At 49.7% G+C, this 17,101-nt stretch overlaps 1 protein-coding gene across 3 annotated transcripts in view; it reads right to left on the bottom strand.

Moving 5' to 3' along the window:
* Window positions 1-9,537, bottom strand: part of CAMTA2 (calmodulin binding transcription activator 2) — a 119,351-nt gene extending 109,814 nt beyond the window's left edge. The window contains exon 1 of one of the 3 annotated variants that reach the window (XM_029579351.1): window positions 9,337-9,537. The gene's annotated coding sequence lies outside the window, so the exon portion shown is untranslated. The remainder of the gene's footprint in view (window positions 1-9,336) is intronic. The other 2 variants (XM_029579350.1, XM_029579349.1) reach the window with 2 other exon arrangements.
* Between the last annotated feature and the right edge of the window lie 7,564 nt (window positions 9,538-17,101).

Genomic DNA, 17,101 nt, shown 5'->3' with positions numbered 1-17,101 from the left:
ACGGCTTTATTGTAGCGTAAGGGAGCCCAAGGAAGAGAGCGTTACAGATACCTGTGTGTGTGTGTGCATGCCTGTGAGAGCCTACATGTAACACATAGGCCATCACATGCATACACACACATACACAGACTCCTAATCTCTTACAGACACACAGACTCCTAATCTCTCTCACACACACAGACACACACACAAGCAGGCTCCCAATCTCTCTCTCTCTCTCGCACACACAAGCAGGCTCCCAATCTCTCTCTCTCCCGCATACACACACACACAAGCAGGCTCCCAATCTCTCTCTCTCCCCGCACACACAAGCAGGCTCCCAATCTCTCTCTCCAGCACACACACAGGCGCACACACAAGCAGGCTCCTAATCTCTCTCTCTCCAGCACACACACAGGCTCCCAATCTCTCTCTCTCCCACACACACACACACACACACACACACAGACACACACACAAGCAGGCTCCCAATCTCTCTCTCTCCCACACACACACAAGCAGGCTCCCAATCTCTCTCTCTCCCGCACACACACACACACACACACAAGCAGGCTCCCAATCTCTCTCTCTCCCGCACACACACAGGCTCCCAATCTCTCTCTCTCTCTCGCACACACAAGCAGGCTCCCATTCTCTCTCACTCCCACATACACACACACACAAGCAGGCTCCCAATCTCTCTCTCTCCCACACACACACACACAAGCAGGCTCCCAATCTCTCTCTCTCCCGCACACACAAGCAGGCTCCCAATCTCTCTCTCCAGCACACACACAGGCGCACACACAAGCAGGCTCCCAATCTCTCTCTCTCCAGCACACACACAGGCTCCCAATCTCTCTCTCTCCCACACACACACACACACACACAGACACACACACAAGCAGGCTCCCAATCTCTCTCTCTCCCACACACACACACACACACACACAAGCAGGCTCCCAATCTCTCTCTCTCCCGCACACACACACACACACACAGACACACACACAAGCAGGCTCCCAATCTCTCTCTCTCCCGCACACACACACACAAGCAGTCTCCCAATCTCTCTCTCTCTCGCACACACACAGGCTCCCAATCTCTCTCTCTCCCACATACACACAGGCACACTCACAAGCAGGCTCCCAATCTCTCTCTCTCCCACACACACACACACAGACACACACACAAACAGGCTCCCAATTTCTCTCTCTCCCACACACACACACAGACACACACACAAGCAGGCTCCCAATCTCTCTCTCTCCCACACACACACAGACACACATGCAAGCAGGCTCCCAATCTCTCCCTCTCCATCACACACACAGGCTCCCAATCTCTCTCTCTCCCACACACACAGAAACACACACAAGCAGGCTCCCAATCTCTCTCTCTCTCTCGCACACACACAGGCTCCCAATCTCTCTCTCTCTCACATACACACAGGCACACTCACAAGCAGGCTCCCAATCTCTCTCTCTCCCACACACACACAGAGACACACACACAAGCAGGCTCCCAATCTCTCTCTCTCCCACACACACACAGACACACACACAAGCAGGCTCCCAATCTCTCTCTCTCCCGCACACACAAGCAGGCTCCCAATCTCTCTCTCTCTAGCACACACACAGGCAGGCTCCCAATCTCTCTCTCCCCAGCACACACACAGGCTCCCAATCTCTCTCTCTCCCACACACACACATAGACACACACACAAGCAGGCACCCAATCTCTCTCTCTCCAGCACACACACAGGCTCCCAATCTCTCTCACTCCCCACACACACACACAAACAAGCAGGCTCCCAATCTCTCTCTCTCCAGCACACACACAGGCTCCCAATCTCTCTCTCTCTCTCCCACACACACACACACAGACACACACACAAGCAGGCTCCCAATCTCTCTCTCTCCCGCACACACAGACACACACACAAGCAGGCTCCCAATCTCTCTCTCTCTCGCACACACACAGGCTCCCAATCTCTCTCTCTCCCACACACAGGCACACACACAAGCAGGCTCCCAATCTCTCTCTCTCCCGCACACACACAGACACACACACAAGCAGGCTCCCAATCTCTCTCTCTCTCGCACACACACAGGCTCCCAATCTCTCTCTCTCCCAGATACACACAGGCACACTCACAAGCAGGCTCCCAATCTCTCTCTCTCCCACACACACACACAGACACACACACAAGCAGGCTCCCAATCTCTCTCTCTCCCACACACACACACACAGACACACACACAAGCAGGCTCCCAATCTCTCTCTCTCCAGCACACACACAGGCTCCCAATCTCTCTCTCTCCCACACACACACACAGACACACAAACAAGCAGGCTCCCAATCTCTCTCTCTCCCGCACACACACAGACACACACACAAGCAGGCTCCCAATCTCTCTCTCTCTCGCACACACACAGGCTCCCAATCTCTCTCTCTCCTGCACACACAGAGGCACACTCACAAGCAGGCTCCCATTCTCTCTCTCTCCCACACACACAGAGGCACACTCACAAGCAGGCTCCCAATCTCTCTCTCTCCCACACACACACACACACACACAGGCACACTCACAAGCAGGCTCCCAATCTCTCTCTCTCCCACACACACACACACACACACACACAGGCGCACACACAAGCAGGCTCCCAATCTCTCTCTCTCCCGCGCACACACAGGCTCCCAATCTCTCTCTCTTCCGCACACACACAGGCACACTCACAAGCAGGCTCCCAATCTCTCTCTCTCCCACACACACACACACACACACAGGCACACTCACAAGCAGGCTCCCAATCTCTCTCTCTCTCCCGCACACACACAGGCGCACTCACAAGCAGGCTCCCAATCTCTCTCTCTCCCGTGCACACACAGGCTCCCAATCTCTCTCTCTCCCGCACACACACAGGCACACTCACAAGCAGGCTCCCAATCTCTCTCTCTCTCTTACAGGCACAAACACAAACAGTATGACATGATTACCAAATGACGACCCCAAACAATTTAAAAAAGATATAAAGACCTGATTTACAAAGGTCTTTCAAGAACTCCTGATCTAGAGAATCCTTTAGAACAGGGGTTCCCAAACTTTCAAGGATCCCCGTTCAGTTTCAAAACGTTTCACAGATCTCCACATGCTTCTCTTGAATTTTTGCATGCCATAACAAAAGAAATAATGATGTGCACTCCAGAATCATTCATGATGTATAACATTTTAATTTAAACTAAACACGTAGGGAGGGAAATTTGCAAAGCTACTTAAAAATTGCCTTTATAATTGAAGGTTGAGGCCATTCCATCTTCCAGTCTTGCTGCAATGGGGAAAAGGAAGCAAGTTCAACAAAGTTCCAGGTTGACAACTTGGTATGGCCGGGCAGCAAATCAACACCAGTACTTGCAGGCGTGCAATCTAATTTTCAAAGGGAAACTACCCCTGGAGTTTCCTTTTAAAAACTCAGGCTGGCTGGGGAAAGTCAGTAGTTTTATTCCTGAGTACTTTTCATCTGCTTTGAAGGAGTAACTTATATGGGTGAAAATGTGCCCGAGGATTTCAGAATTAAATCCCAGCATGTACTGTCCCCTCTCTTCAACCTAGCCCTGCTTGTTCCCCTCCCCTGCAGGTAAAAGTATGCATGCTGTTCACAGCAGAGGTACTTTTATCCAGTGCGGCAGGGAATAGCAATTTTTAAAAGGCCTTGTTACATGGATAAACAGGTGTTTACCCACATAAGTTTTGAAACTCACCCTCCCTGAAAACTGGCCCTCTGTTAGCTAGCTTTTCTTTTCTACTTTCTTTTCTTTAATGATTCTTACAAACACACACAAAATGATAAGTCACAAAATAATTTAGATTTTAGAAAAAGAAAACCACTAGCCTGCTTTTCAAAGGGAAGAAGGCTCCATGTCTGTCTGTGTGGCCCCCTAAATAACTTTTGTGTTTAATGTCACATCCAAACCTGGCTGTTGTCTCGTCCTCCCTCCTCCTTGATCCTTGGAGGTTATCTTCCATGGCCCTCTATCCCTCCCTCTCTATTTCTGTTCTGTTCTTGGGGGGTCCTCTCCTTCTCACCCTGATAGACTGCCATCCACTCTCACGCCCCTTACCCAGGTCAATCATAGATTTGTGTCCCCTTCCTTATCCTCCATCTCTTCATTCCTGCCTCATTCCTTTTTCCCTGTCTTTTCCCCTCGTGCTGTCTGCCCCAGTACTATTTCCCCCTTTCTTCCTTTGAGCCATTCTAGTCACTTTTTTTTTTTAGTGCAGCTCTCTTCTCCTCTCTGTCAAGCCAGTGGCAGTAGTGGGAAATGTTTGTCACCGGGGTGATAACCCAGCTTCCCTCTGCTTTCATCATTAAGCAGAGGCAGAGACTGAAAAAGACTCCAACAACCAGAATTGGCCCCTCTTTTCCCCCACATCCTCACAAAATACAGTAGTGAGGTTTACAATCAGTCCCTCTCTTCTCCACCTCTGCTAAACATGCACGATGAGGTTTGAGGCTTCTCATGGGTGTCAATGGCCCTCTGTCCCTCCTCCTCCTCCCAGTCTGCAGCAAAGCGGCCCCACTCTCACTCTCCTGGCCTACGGCAGCGGTTCAGCTAATCACAAGTAGTAGCAGCCCATTCATTTTCTCCCTATCTAACCTGACATCCCTTCTGGAAGACCCCCTAGGATATCTCATAGACCCTAAGTTAGGAGCCATTGCTTTAGAAGATGCTTTATATTAGAGATTCTTATTCTTATGGCTCTTTGGTTTCTCCTGTTAGAGTGTCTCATAGACCTTGTCTTTTTAAGTTCATTTGAGTCTTTGGTGAATGTGTTTTTATGTATTTTTAAATATGTATGTTTTTATGTTCCCCACCCTGAACTTGGGAGGGTACAGGTCACAAATGATTTTAAATAAATAAATCAGCATGGGTCTCTGATGAAGGTCAGAACAGCTGTACCACCAGCTTACTCAGATGCACAATAAGGAAAAAGGGAGACCTTACTGTTCTATCTGCTGAATGTGTTATGAAAACTTTTGGCAGTAATGCTGCTTTACTGTATTTCTTTCAGTCTGTACTGTCCTGAACACAGCACAAATAATCTTATGTCTAAATTCTTGTTTCTTTTAAAATACCTGTGCAATTTTATCATACATGCACGTCAATCAGGTTTACACAATGCCTCATGTAGATTAGATATAAACAAATAATAATATTATTTGATATAATAATAATAATAATATAATAATAATTATATCAAATAATAATATTATTTGATATAATTATTTGATATAATTAGATATAAACAAATAATAATGAATCACACCCAGTAACTTCCACTCACGGAGTACCTCAGGTTCGTCACTCTCCCCTACATTGTTTAACATTTATCTGCTACCCCTATGCCAGCTCCTTGAAAGTCTCAACCTGACACACTTCATTTACGCAGACGACATACAGATCTTATCTCCAAAACCTTAAATTTCTGGAACAGCTGCCTTCATTCCATCAATCTTTTCCTCTCCAGTCTCAACCTTGTCCTCAACACTTCAAAAACAGAGAACCTCGTAATCTCTCCCAATGACTCCAACCCTCGAGTCAACAACCCCATCTCACCAGCAGTAAACCATGTGAGAGACCTTGGAGCCATTCTAGACACCCACATGAACTTCAAAAAGTTCATAAACAATACCACTAAAGAATGCTTCTACAAGCTACATGTCTTAAAACGGCTCAGACCCCTCCTACACCTCCATGATTACCGATCAGTTCTTCAGGCTATACTGTTTTCAAAAATTGATTATTGCAACGCTTTACTCCTCGGCCTTCCTGCCTCCACAACAAAACCATTACAGATGCTCCAAAATGCTGCAGCTAGAATCCTAACTAATTCAAGGAGAAGAGACCATATAACACCTATACTCAAAAATTTACACTGGCTCCCTATCAACTTTAGAATACTATTTAAGACTCTGACCATTATCCATAAAACCATCTACCTTCAATCCACACTCCAACTGACAATTCCACTCAACCTTCACGCATCTACTAGACCAATCAGAACGGCATACAAAGGATCTCTTCACGCACCCCCCACCAAAGCTTCACTTCACCCCGCCATTCAGAAACGTGCCTTGTCCATTGCCGGACCCTCTCAATGGAACTCATTACCACCAGAGCTTCGCCATGAACAATGCCCAGTCGCCTTCAGAAAGAAACTGAAAACCTGGCTGTTCAAACAAGCCTTCCCTGATTGACCATTCCTCAAACTCAACAAATTAGGATTGGTCATAATTATCTTTTCATATATTGTACCTAAACATTATGTCATAGCCTCGAACTAAAATACCGCCAACTAAAATACTCTGTTTCACCTACAATTTCAAGCTCAGACTGCTCTCCTACGCCCTAACCAATAATATTACAACCTCCCCGCTAGAATCCTACCCACTATTCCCTCTCCCCACTCTTAGACTTCCACCTCCTTCCTCTAGCCTCAACCCTAGAGCCTTTGCCTTGCACAGTCAGCACTACCTCTTAAAACTGTTGTTCGTTTGACCACTCACTAAGTGATAAAAAAAACCCCACCTTTGGTTGTTTGTTAAGATGTTTTCCCACTAATTCGTTCTCCTTGTTACTATTTAACTCGGCTTGTTATATTTTCTACAGTTGTCCTAAGTTCATCACCCTGTTTCATGTAACTTTATGCGCCTATATCGTTGGTTACGATAAGATATTTTATCTTGAGATATTAAATAAATAAATAAATAAATATACCAGTTGAATACTTTGAAAGCATACATAGAGCCACCTTTAGGATGTCTGACCCAGCAGCCCTGTTCTTACATCTGCACAGTGCACAAGATTCCAAAACAGAAACTGATCCATGTTAAATACTGCCTCCCTGTCTTTTCTGTTTGTGATTTTCTGTAAACTATTTGGAAAGAACATTGGCCCCAGACATTTTAAAGTGCAGGATGCTGAAATTCCAGAGAGGGAGTTTACTTGCCAAATCCAAACCTAACCTCATAGTGAATAACATTTTAGAACTTCTGGGAATAAGGAAAAGGGGTGTGGGTGAAAAAGCAGAGAAAGGGGAAAATACGATATGAGGTAAATCACAGGGAGGGAACTCCTGATGAATCTTGTGAGAGGAACATCCCTGATGAGAGCTGGGGATGGGGAGAGAGGGAGGTTATTACTAACTCTAAGATGGAGCACTAGAACATTATGAGAGACATGCACCAGGAACTATGGTACCAGCCGTTTTATTTCTATCCTTCAGAGCAACAGTATCAGCACTAACAGCATCACCATCATGTAAACACGCCCTTAAACCAAGCCAGAGTACTGCAAAATGAAGGCTAAAAACCTAGCGCATGTCTGAATTAGAAGACATTGTTCATAGTGGAACCTACAGCATGGCTGCATCTGTGCTTCAGATCTCACACAGGATAGAGATTAAACATTTTAACACGCTCCTGCCCCCTACTCAAGTACCAGGCACAATAACTACAATCAGAGTCAACAGGCCAGATGTCACAAGCCAAACCTTGGTGTGTGTCCAGAATGCAAAGTATCAAAGGATGAACGGAATCATCAGGAAGTGCTGCTCTTTCTACATGATCCCTGATGTTCGATCCACGGATATAGGAAATTAATGGAGGCTCACGGAACCCTCGGTGCAGTGTTTGATTCAGCCAAACCTTGCCAGAACCCTCAGAGACCCTTTCACCAGCTCCAAATCAGCTTTAACTCCCCTTAGACCTCCCCAGCCCAGCATTCCTCATATCCTCCTCCCCTCCGCCAGGGTCTCTCTTTTCATCCTCCTCCAACTCCCTTCTCTCTCACATCCTCCCCACAGGTCTCTTCTCTCTTGCATCTTCCTTCTTCCCCTCCAGGTCTCCCTACCGCTAGGTCTATTCTCCCTTCCCTTGACATCCTCCTTATCCTCCAGGTCTACTCTCCCTCCCTTCAGTCTCCCAGGTCTATCCTTCCTCCTTCACATCCTCCTTCCTCCCCCACAGTCTCTTCTCACATCCTCCGCCTCTCCCCTCAGGTTTCTTTCCTCCCACTCTCCTTCTTTTGCCCTCATCCTCCCCCCATCCCCATCTTCTTTCCTTTCCTCCGTGTCTCCCCCATCCCCATCTTCCAGGATCTCCTGACCGCATGGGGCAGGAGCCGCTGGGGGTAGACAATAGTGGCACGATTGCAAAAGCACCGATGGCCGTTTACTCTTACCTCCACCAGCCCCGCCCGCCGCCACCAGCGCCCTGGATGACAGCAACGCCATTAAGTCAGCCCGCTGAAGGAAAGAGGCGTGGCACATCCAAGGCCGGGCTGTAGCAACGGGTCATGCTCCAGAAAGGGGGTGCGGCTGGCAGGAAAAGTGGTTGTTCGACCGCTCTTGGACTCCACCGGGCCAAAGACAAGAGGAGGGTCGGGGGCGTGTCCAGAAGCTTCCCAATGACCAGGGAACTGGGGTAGGCTGGCGTGCTCAGGAGAGGGCGGGGCCTAAAGTAGAGGCGAAGGCACAAGCCAGAGTACAGAAGGTTGGGAACCCTTTCTCTAGATTTGTGAGGGTGGGTAGGCTTCATGCCTGCCCGGCCGTGGTAAATGAAGGCAGCCCGAGCTTGACTCGGGTTGCCGTAGATATCGCAGGGCTAGGGGCATGAGCAAGTCAGGTGGGTAAAGGGGGGGGGGGGCAAGCAACCGATGAGGATGGCAACAATTTGAATTGCTGCATCCTCATTGGCTGCTCAGGTTGCAAGGAGTTTTGGTGCGGGGAGCTGGTTTCAGTCAGCGATTAGCAGTGAAGCAAGCAGCAGGTTTTGTACTGCATTTGATCCGTTGTTAATTTCTGGCTTTTGTTTTTTCATGTCCGATTTTCGGGGTTTTTCTCAGCGTTGTGAGGGCTTTTTCCTGCAATGAAGCGTGCCAGAGCCCGCACTGCAGGTGACATCCAGGCTGCGAGGAGGGGCCCAGCCGCGCCGAGTGAAGGAACCGCGGTGGAGTGTGTGGATGTCTCCTCCCCGTTTCGGCCTCCGGTGGCAAGTGGCTCCTCCTCTTCCTCCTTTCTTCCCTGTTTTTCCACGGTGGCCCCCCAGCCTTCACCCCCTTTAGGCCTTGGTGAGACTTGCTCTTCTGATTCTGGGGAGAGTGGACCAGAGTCTGCTGATCCCCTGCTTTTGCCTCGGGCAGCCCCTCCCTGCTTCTCCCCTCCCCCCTCCCCCCTCTGCTGCTGCTCCCGGTTGAGAGGCAGAGATATCACTTAATATATCAAGTGGCGAAATTTCACCCCCCACCCGCAGGTCCCTCACTTCCTTGCCGTGGCTCGCGTGCCATTCACCCACCTCACATTTTCTCCCCTTCGGATTCCTGTCTCTCGAGAGCAGATGTGATTGCGTCTGGTGTTAGGCCCCCCCGCGGTGCACAGCGACGGGCTCGGTTGACTAAAATTGCAGGAGGGGCGGGACAAGGCAGGAAGTAAGCACCCAAGGGGCGGGGTAGAGTCGAGATGGGCAGAGGGAGGTACGGTGCCACGAGTGCTGTCAGTCCTAGGCTTCAGCTGCACAGCACTGGTGCTGGAAGGATTAGCAGCAGGAAGTTTCAGCTTTCAAATGTAGATCAGACACAGCAGAGCCGTGCAGGGACCAGCACTCACCACCGGGCTGTTTTTAAGAGAAGGAGTTTGGGGACAGTCCCAGACAAGGGTGATGATGACATCAGGGGGGCATGGTTTTGGGAGAACAGTGCAGCCTAGTAATAGAGATCAGGTTCCTGTTACAAGTCAGACAGGGGGAAAGGGAGGTCCTAGAGCGGAGATGATTGCAGACATAATGTGTCAATACATGGACTCACGATTTGGGATAAGTCCACAACCCAGGAGTGGTAAGGAGCTTGGTGGTAGGGGGGACATGGGTGGCTGGCCGTTAAAATTTGGTGTAAATCAGGAGGAGGAAGACAAGTCAGTTGAAAGGAGGGTAAGGGAAGGGCAGGGCATATTCATAGGTGCACAAAATAGCGAGCAGGGTTTCCTGGGACCTAGTCCAGCAGGTCGATGGCAAGGACCAAGGGGTAAGGCAGGGGTGAAAGAGGTGGATAGGGTGGTTGAGACTTTTCCAGCTCTAGAGGAAGAGAAGTTGCCGGGAACATCGCAGCAGGAAGCAGGGCGGGACCAAGATTGGCGATCGGGGACGGAGGGCCCAGTGAACAGCCGAAGGCAGGAAGCAGCAAGAAGCACGGATGCGGAGGGGAAGGAGTCCGGAGCAGGAGCAGCTAAAGCAAATAGAAGTGACACAATAAGCACACAAGGGGTGGTTAAGAAGCATAAGAGATCCAAGTTATCTACTTCTTCCAGTTCTTCTACGAAAGCATCCAGTTCAGCAGAGTTAGCGCCATTATAGAGGACAGTGTTAGCGGAAGGGCTACAGCAGGACATGGGACATCCAGCCCTAGCATCATTGACTGAATTGTGGGAAAGGGTGCCCAAGAGACTGGTTAAGCGAATCCGGAAACGCAGATTTGTTGATATTTTCAGGTTACTGGAAGGAAGAAGGGGGGGAAGAAAGGACAAAAAGAAAGGTAAGAAAAAGGACAAAAAGGACAGGTCAGGGCCAAAAATTTCAAAAAATATCATCAATTGGACTAAGGGTTTCTTACGGCTCGCGAGTGTAGTGGGGCATTTTGATCCGACCCAGTATGGAGCGTTGCTGTCCTATGCGGACAGCATCCCGGGTGCCTTTAAGGATTATGACGGTTGGACTTGGCTCAACTATGACGAAAAGTTTCGGGATAAGAAGGCGGGTAACAAATTTATGTCCTGGGGGAGTCAGGACATTCATCTGTGGCTCACACAGATGACCATCAAAGGAGTGGGTACGGGGAGAAGCGCTGGAGATGGAGGAGCGGGTAGCACTATGCAAAGTGGGAACTCTAAAGGGTGGGATAGTAGGGGTGGTAAGAGTGGATCCTTCCGTGGGTCAGGGGGAGGATGCAAGTTTGAACCGATTAGCAAGGGGTTTGGGGGAGGGTCGGACATTTGTTGGTGTTTCAATAAACTCACCTGTCTTTTTCCAGAGTGCAAGTTTCGCCACGCTTGCGCCTCATGTGGAAGGGCTTACCCCGCCACCAAATCTACACAGGGACACAATACCGCCATTAGCAAGGGTGGTAAATCTTAAAGTTTTATATGAGAAAGCGGATTCACCAGTAGTTGTTCCAGTTTTGCGGGAGTTGTTGCGGTTTTATCCCGATGCGAAAGCAGCGAGTTTGTTAAGGTTTGGTTTCAGTTTTGGTTTTCGGATACCATATGTGGGGCCAGGTCAGGGCGGGAGGGCACGAAATGCGAGGTCGGCGCAGAGGTTAGCAGAGGTGGCTAGAGAAAAGTTGCGTTCGGAATCGCAGCTGGGGAGGGTTGTTGGCTCTTTTGATAAAACCCCGTTCCCTAGGATGCACTTGTCACCGCTAGCGGTTATACCCAAGAAGGCAGCAGGAAAGTTCAGGTTGATATTGAATTTGTCCTCTCCGGTGGGCTCGTCAGTCAACGACTTTATTCTGCGTGATCGGTGCTCAGTGAAATATGCTTCTTTCGATGAAGCAGTTGGTTTAGTAAGAGTAGCAGGACAAGGAGCGCTATTGGCAAAAGTGGATATAGAGTCGGCATTTTGGTTGTTACTGATTCATCCTGATAGTTTTCCTTTGTTGGGTTTTGTTTTTGAGGGAGGTTATTTTGTTGATCGTTGCTTACCCATGGGTTGCGCGATTTCTTGCGCTTACTTTGAGGCTTTTAGTACATTTATTCAATGGTCAGTAGTGCAGCAATCAGGGTGTGATGCTATACTGCATAACTTGGATGATTTTCTTTTCGTGGGACCTCAGCAGACAACTAATTGTCAAGAACAGTTGGCCAGTTTTCTCAAAGTTACCAGTTTGTTAGGTGTACCCATCGCAGGGGACAAGACGGAAGGCCCAGTGACTTGGCTAACTTTTTTAGTCATTGAATTGGACTCATTAAACATGGTGTCAAGGTTGCCAATGGATAAGGTAGTCAAACTCAAGGAATTGGTTAGTTTGGTTAAGGGGTCCAAGAAAGTGACTCTAAAGCAGATGCAGTCACTCATCGGGTCCCTTAACTTTGCCTGCCGAGTAATACCAATGGGTTGCGCCTTCATTCGGCGGCTTTCATTGAGAACCGTGGGTGTGAAAGCCGGACATCATTTCATTCGGGTGACGCGAGCTGTGAAAGAGGAGTTGGGGATTTGGGATAGGTTTTTAGACTCCTTTAATGGAGTGTGTATGATGCAGGAGACAGAGGTGGCCAATAAAGATTTGGAATTGTATTCGGATGCGGCAGGGGCATTGGGTTTCGGGCTTTATTTTCGGGGGCAATGGTGTGCAGAAGAGTGGCCGGTAGATTGGGTAGCAGAGGGAATTACGAGAAACATCACATTCTTGGAATTGTTCCCGATAGTGGTAGCCGTGGTCATTTGGGGCAATAGATTACAGAATAAAAAAGTAGTCTTCTGGTGTGATAATTTGGGGGTTGCGCAAGTGATCAACAAGCTGTCAGCCAGATGTCCTCTGATAGCGAAGTTGTTAAGGGAATTAGTTTTCTTGTGCCTGACCTGGAATGTTACCATTAAGGCTAGGCATGTCCCAGGTACCTTGAATTTGATTGCCGATGCTCTCTCTCGTTTCAAGTGGGACATCTTCCGGGCATTGGCTCCACAGGCGAGCGCGGAAGGAGAGGTATTTCCAGAGCATCTTTGGCAGCTTGGCAGGACGACACCTGGAGACTGATTCAGCAATCGCTGGCGCCGGCCACTTGGAAATCATATGTGGAGAGTCGTGGAATAGTATCTCGGTTTTTGCAGAGCTTGGGGTGGCAAGGGGGATGGGTTCAGGAAGGAGATGTTGTGCAGTTTATTCTGTGGGCCAGACGAATGGGGTATTCGTTGGCGACTGTTTGGGTGCAGTTAGCAGGTTTCACCTTTTTTCAAAAATTAGGAGGTTGGGGGTCGACAGTCAGTAGTTTTTTAGTAAAGAAGATATTGGGTGGTTGGGAGAGGGGGACAAGGAGATTTGGGGACAAACGGCGACCAATTAGGTACGCCGATCTGGTGAAGATAGCCAAACAAGTGGAACACGTTTGCTGGTCTAGTTATGAGGTTTTGCTTTTTTGGGTGGCATTTTCGCTGGCTTTTTTCAGGGCCATGAGGGTCAGTGAGTTGGTCGCAAAATCAAAAAAGAATGTGACAGGAGCGGGCCTTCTGGCCCAGCATGTTTGGGTTGATGCGCATTCAGTGACCCTGTGTATTCCGAAATCCAAAACAGATCAGAAAGGCAAGGGGCATTGGATTTCATTGGTGCCAGCTAATGAAGAGGTGGTATGCCCGGTAAGTTGCGTTAAAAGCGTTTATGCAGATCAGACCAGCGATCCACAGTGTGTTTTTGGTACACGAGGACGGTTTGCCCCTAACTAATTTTCAATTTTCCAAAGTCTTGCAATGGGTGGTTAAAAGTTTAGGGTGGGAAGCGGAGTATTTTACTCCGCATTCCTTTTGGATCGGGGCGGCAACCACGGCAGCAGAATTAGGATTGCCGCCTTGGGTGATTCAAACTATCGGAAGATGGAAATCGGAGGCGTATAGGTCCTATGTCTGAAAGTGATAATGGTGGGTTCAGGGGCGATGGTGCAATGCAGACATTGTTTAATTAGGTTTCTTTCCTTGAAGAATGGCAGAGGTCTACTCGCAGTCAGGAATGTGCCTGGGTCGTGGGCTATTCCTTTGTGCATTAGGCGCAACAGCAAGCTGCAATGCAATCGTATGGAGAAAACTTAAACTTGGATGCGAGCAAATGGACAATACAGTGGTTTGGAAACAGGGGCATGCGGTGGGGGCAGTTGTTCTCTTTCCTGCAAGGGCAAACGGGAATATGGGGCTTTCCGTGGATTATAATTCTACATTTGGGGGTAATGATATCGGGAAGTTGTCCTGTCGGGATTTGATAACGAAAATGTGGAAGGACCTGGCTAGTATCATGAATTTGATGCCAGGAGTGCAAATTGGGTGGTCGGATATTATAATCCGTATGAAGCATCACACCAAGCCGTTATGGCGTCGGGGTGTTAAAAAACTGAACAGACAAATGGGTAAGTGGGTGGTTTCCCGGGGTGGTTTTTGGATACGGCGTGATTGGTCATGGAAATTGCTGGGCGGCTTTTTCCGGAGGGATGGGGTTCATCTTTCTGATATTGGGAATGAACTATTTAATAATGCGTTGCAGGAAGGACTTGAACAACAAATCCGGTTGATTAGGGCCGCAGTGGGGGAACAAAGATAACCAGAAGGTTATTTTTGTTTGTGGCGGAAACCCGAGCCCTAAGGGGTATTTGTGTATTGCATTGTAAAGGTTATTGGAGGGGGAAAGTCTCGCTTGGGGCTGCAGCGGGGTAAGAGAGGGGGTATGTCGACGGAGTCTTACCATTGGGATGAGGTGGTAAGTGAAGAGGAGTGAAGAAGGAGACAAGGAGGAGGGGGGATGGGGGTATATTATTTGGTTGTAATTGTTAACAAGTTGTGGGGCTCGGGTTAATTTGATAATAAACTGCGGCCATGTTTAAATCCATACGGTGGTTATGTGTGTTTGTATGGGGGATGGGAGCGAGCGAGCTGCTATCTTGCTTCCTGTGTTATATGGTGCCAGGCTCGCTGATGCAAGCCTGGCATGTTCGGACCGGGGGTGGGGGGGGGAGGGAGGGAAGCTTCAGGTGGCCAGCCGGCCGGCCGCACGGGCTCTGCGAGCCTAGCAGGATAGGGAGGCTTATTTTGACACCACCTCGTGGAGGGAGCCGATTGGTTCTCGGGGTCAGTTTAACTGGGGGCGGGAGGAGTCGGGGGGAGAATTACCCAGTGTCCACAGAGCAGCTCACTGTTGTGGCTGGGCTTAGGCGCTGCGTGATTGTTCAGCTGGTGTCCTGGTATTTTCGGGGGAAAGAAGTGAGGAGAAAGTTAAATTGTCGGGTGGTAGGCTGTGCTGATGCGATTGTTTAGCTGCTGTCCTGGTGTTTTCGGGGGAGAGAAGAAGTGAGGAAAGAGTTAAATTGTAAGGTTGTAGGCTGTGCTGCTGCAGGCTGCTGAGAGAAAGGGGGCAGGGCATTGCTGGGACAGGATTGCAGAGCCAGATGGTGTCTGATTACTGATCACCAGAAACAGTCCGTTTTGCTGAATTGGCTCCAGCCTCTTCTGACCAGGTCGGTGGAGAACGCTGGGGCTGGATGATGTGGGAGGAGGCCGCCATGCCGATGGAGGAGGTGGAGGGGCCGGCGTCAGAGGAGCAGGTCAGCGATGCAGGAAGAGAGCCTGTTGCACCGGCCTGAGTGCGGGTGGGAGTGTGACCCGGGGGCGGGCTTCCCGTGCGCGTGGGGGCCCTTGCTGGCTGAGAAGGGAGGGGCTCTCCTGTGGCTTCACTGCCCTCTGTGTGATCGGATTCTGTTCCTCCCCCTTTGCCTCGCAGTCGGCAGCTCCTGTGCCTCTGCACATGGAGCTGTCTGGTGCTGTAGCCAGCAGGGCTGCAGCCTCTGATGCAGTGGTCTGCCCTGAATCTTAGGTCCAGCGCTGGGTCTGATTGAGGGATGATGGGGGGGTTGGGGATGTTTCTCACTGGGCCTGGGGTGCATCTAGTCGTCGGGTCCCGGGCTTTGGGCCTCCAGGGTGGGGCCTTCCAGGTTCCCCAGGGATGGGCCTACTCCAACCCTGGGATCTGGAGAGGAGTGTGGGTGGTGGTGTGCTAGCGGTGGCCCAGGTCATAGTTGGGGTACAGGGGACAATTGGGCACCTTCCCACGTAGGACGAGGGTCCAGTGCATGTCACGTGATCCCTATGGCCAGGGATCTCCGTAGGCTGAGTTTTAGTATGACCAGATTGCGGAAAAGTGGACATCAGATTCGCATTACTCAGCGGTTGCGAGAAGACTTGTTGATCTGGGACCATTTTTTGGCTGATTTCAATGGTTGTTCGCTGTGGTAAGGTGAGGCAGTTTCTAATCACGTTGTGGAGCTATTTACCGATACTGCTGGTTCGGTGGGTTTTGGTGCTTATTTCGGGCGTGCCTAGTGCGCGACAGTTGGCTGGAGGATTGGAAGGAGGCAGGTGTCACCAAGAATATTACCTTATCGGAATTGTTTCAGAGCGTGGTTTCTGTAGTCCTTTGGGGTTCTTGGCTTCGGGACAGAAAGGTGGTCTTTTGGTGCGATAACCTGGGGGTTGTGGAGGTAATCAACAAACGGGCAGCCAAGTGTATATTGGTATTGGAATTGCTGCGCAAGTTCGTGTTACGTTGCATGGAGTTGAATGTCACTGTATGGGCTAGGCATGTTCTAGGTACAGCTAACTCGCTGATTCTCTTTCTCATTGCAAGTGGACCTTGTTTCGGGAGCTCGCACCAGAAGCGGATCAGCAGGGAGCATTGGTGCCGCCTTTTCTCTGGAGCTTCGGCACCCGGAAGCATGGAAGCTGCTCCGGTCATCGCTAGCTCCTTCCACGTGGAACTGTTATATGAAGTCCGCGAACAAGGTGGTGTCCTTTTTAGCAAGTCAGGGTTGGCAGTAGGGTCCGGTTTCTGATGAGCTCCTGGTGCAGTTTGTCGAAAGGGCTAGAGGGTTGAGTGATTCCAGGATGGCGGTTTACAGACAGCTTGCTGGATTTTCATTCTTCATGAGGGCCCATGGTTGGGGTTTTCTGGTGGGAAGGTTCCTGATATGGCGGGTTGGCCTCGCGGTTCTACCCCGGAGGGGGACAGGCTCCTGCCCATTACTCATGACATTCTGTGCCAATTGTGGGATGTGCTGTCGGATATTTGTGACGAGTTTGAATGTTCTGTTCCGGCTGGCTTTTGCCTGGGCATTTTTCGGTGCCTTTCGCATTAGCGAGTTGGTTGCGCGGGCGACCAAGTGGTCTGATGCGTCCGGGCTCCTATTTCAGCACGTGCGTAGTCAGTTATTCTGTTTATTCATAGATCCAAGACGGATCAGATGGGCAGAGGGTCCTGTGGTACTCCATCCTGTGCCGGGTCTGCGAATTTGCCCTGTAGCTAATGGTGTTGCCTTTGGGCGAA

The sequence above is a fragment of the Rhinatrema bivittatum genome, chromosome 16 (genome assembly GCF_901001135.1).
Source record: "Rhinatrema bivittatum chromosome 16, aRhiBiv1.1, whole genome shotgun sequence".
NCBI classification, from domain to species: Eukaryota; Metazoa; Chordata; class Amphibia; order Gymnophiona; family Rhinatrematidae; genus Rhinatrema; species Rhinatrema bivittatum.
Note: the sequence above shows the minus strand (reverse complement) of the source record. Positions and strands in the feature narration are given on the sequence as shown.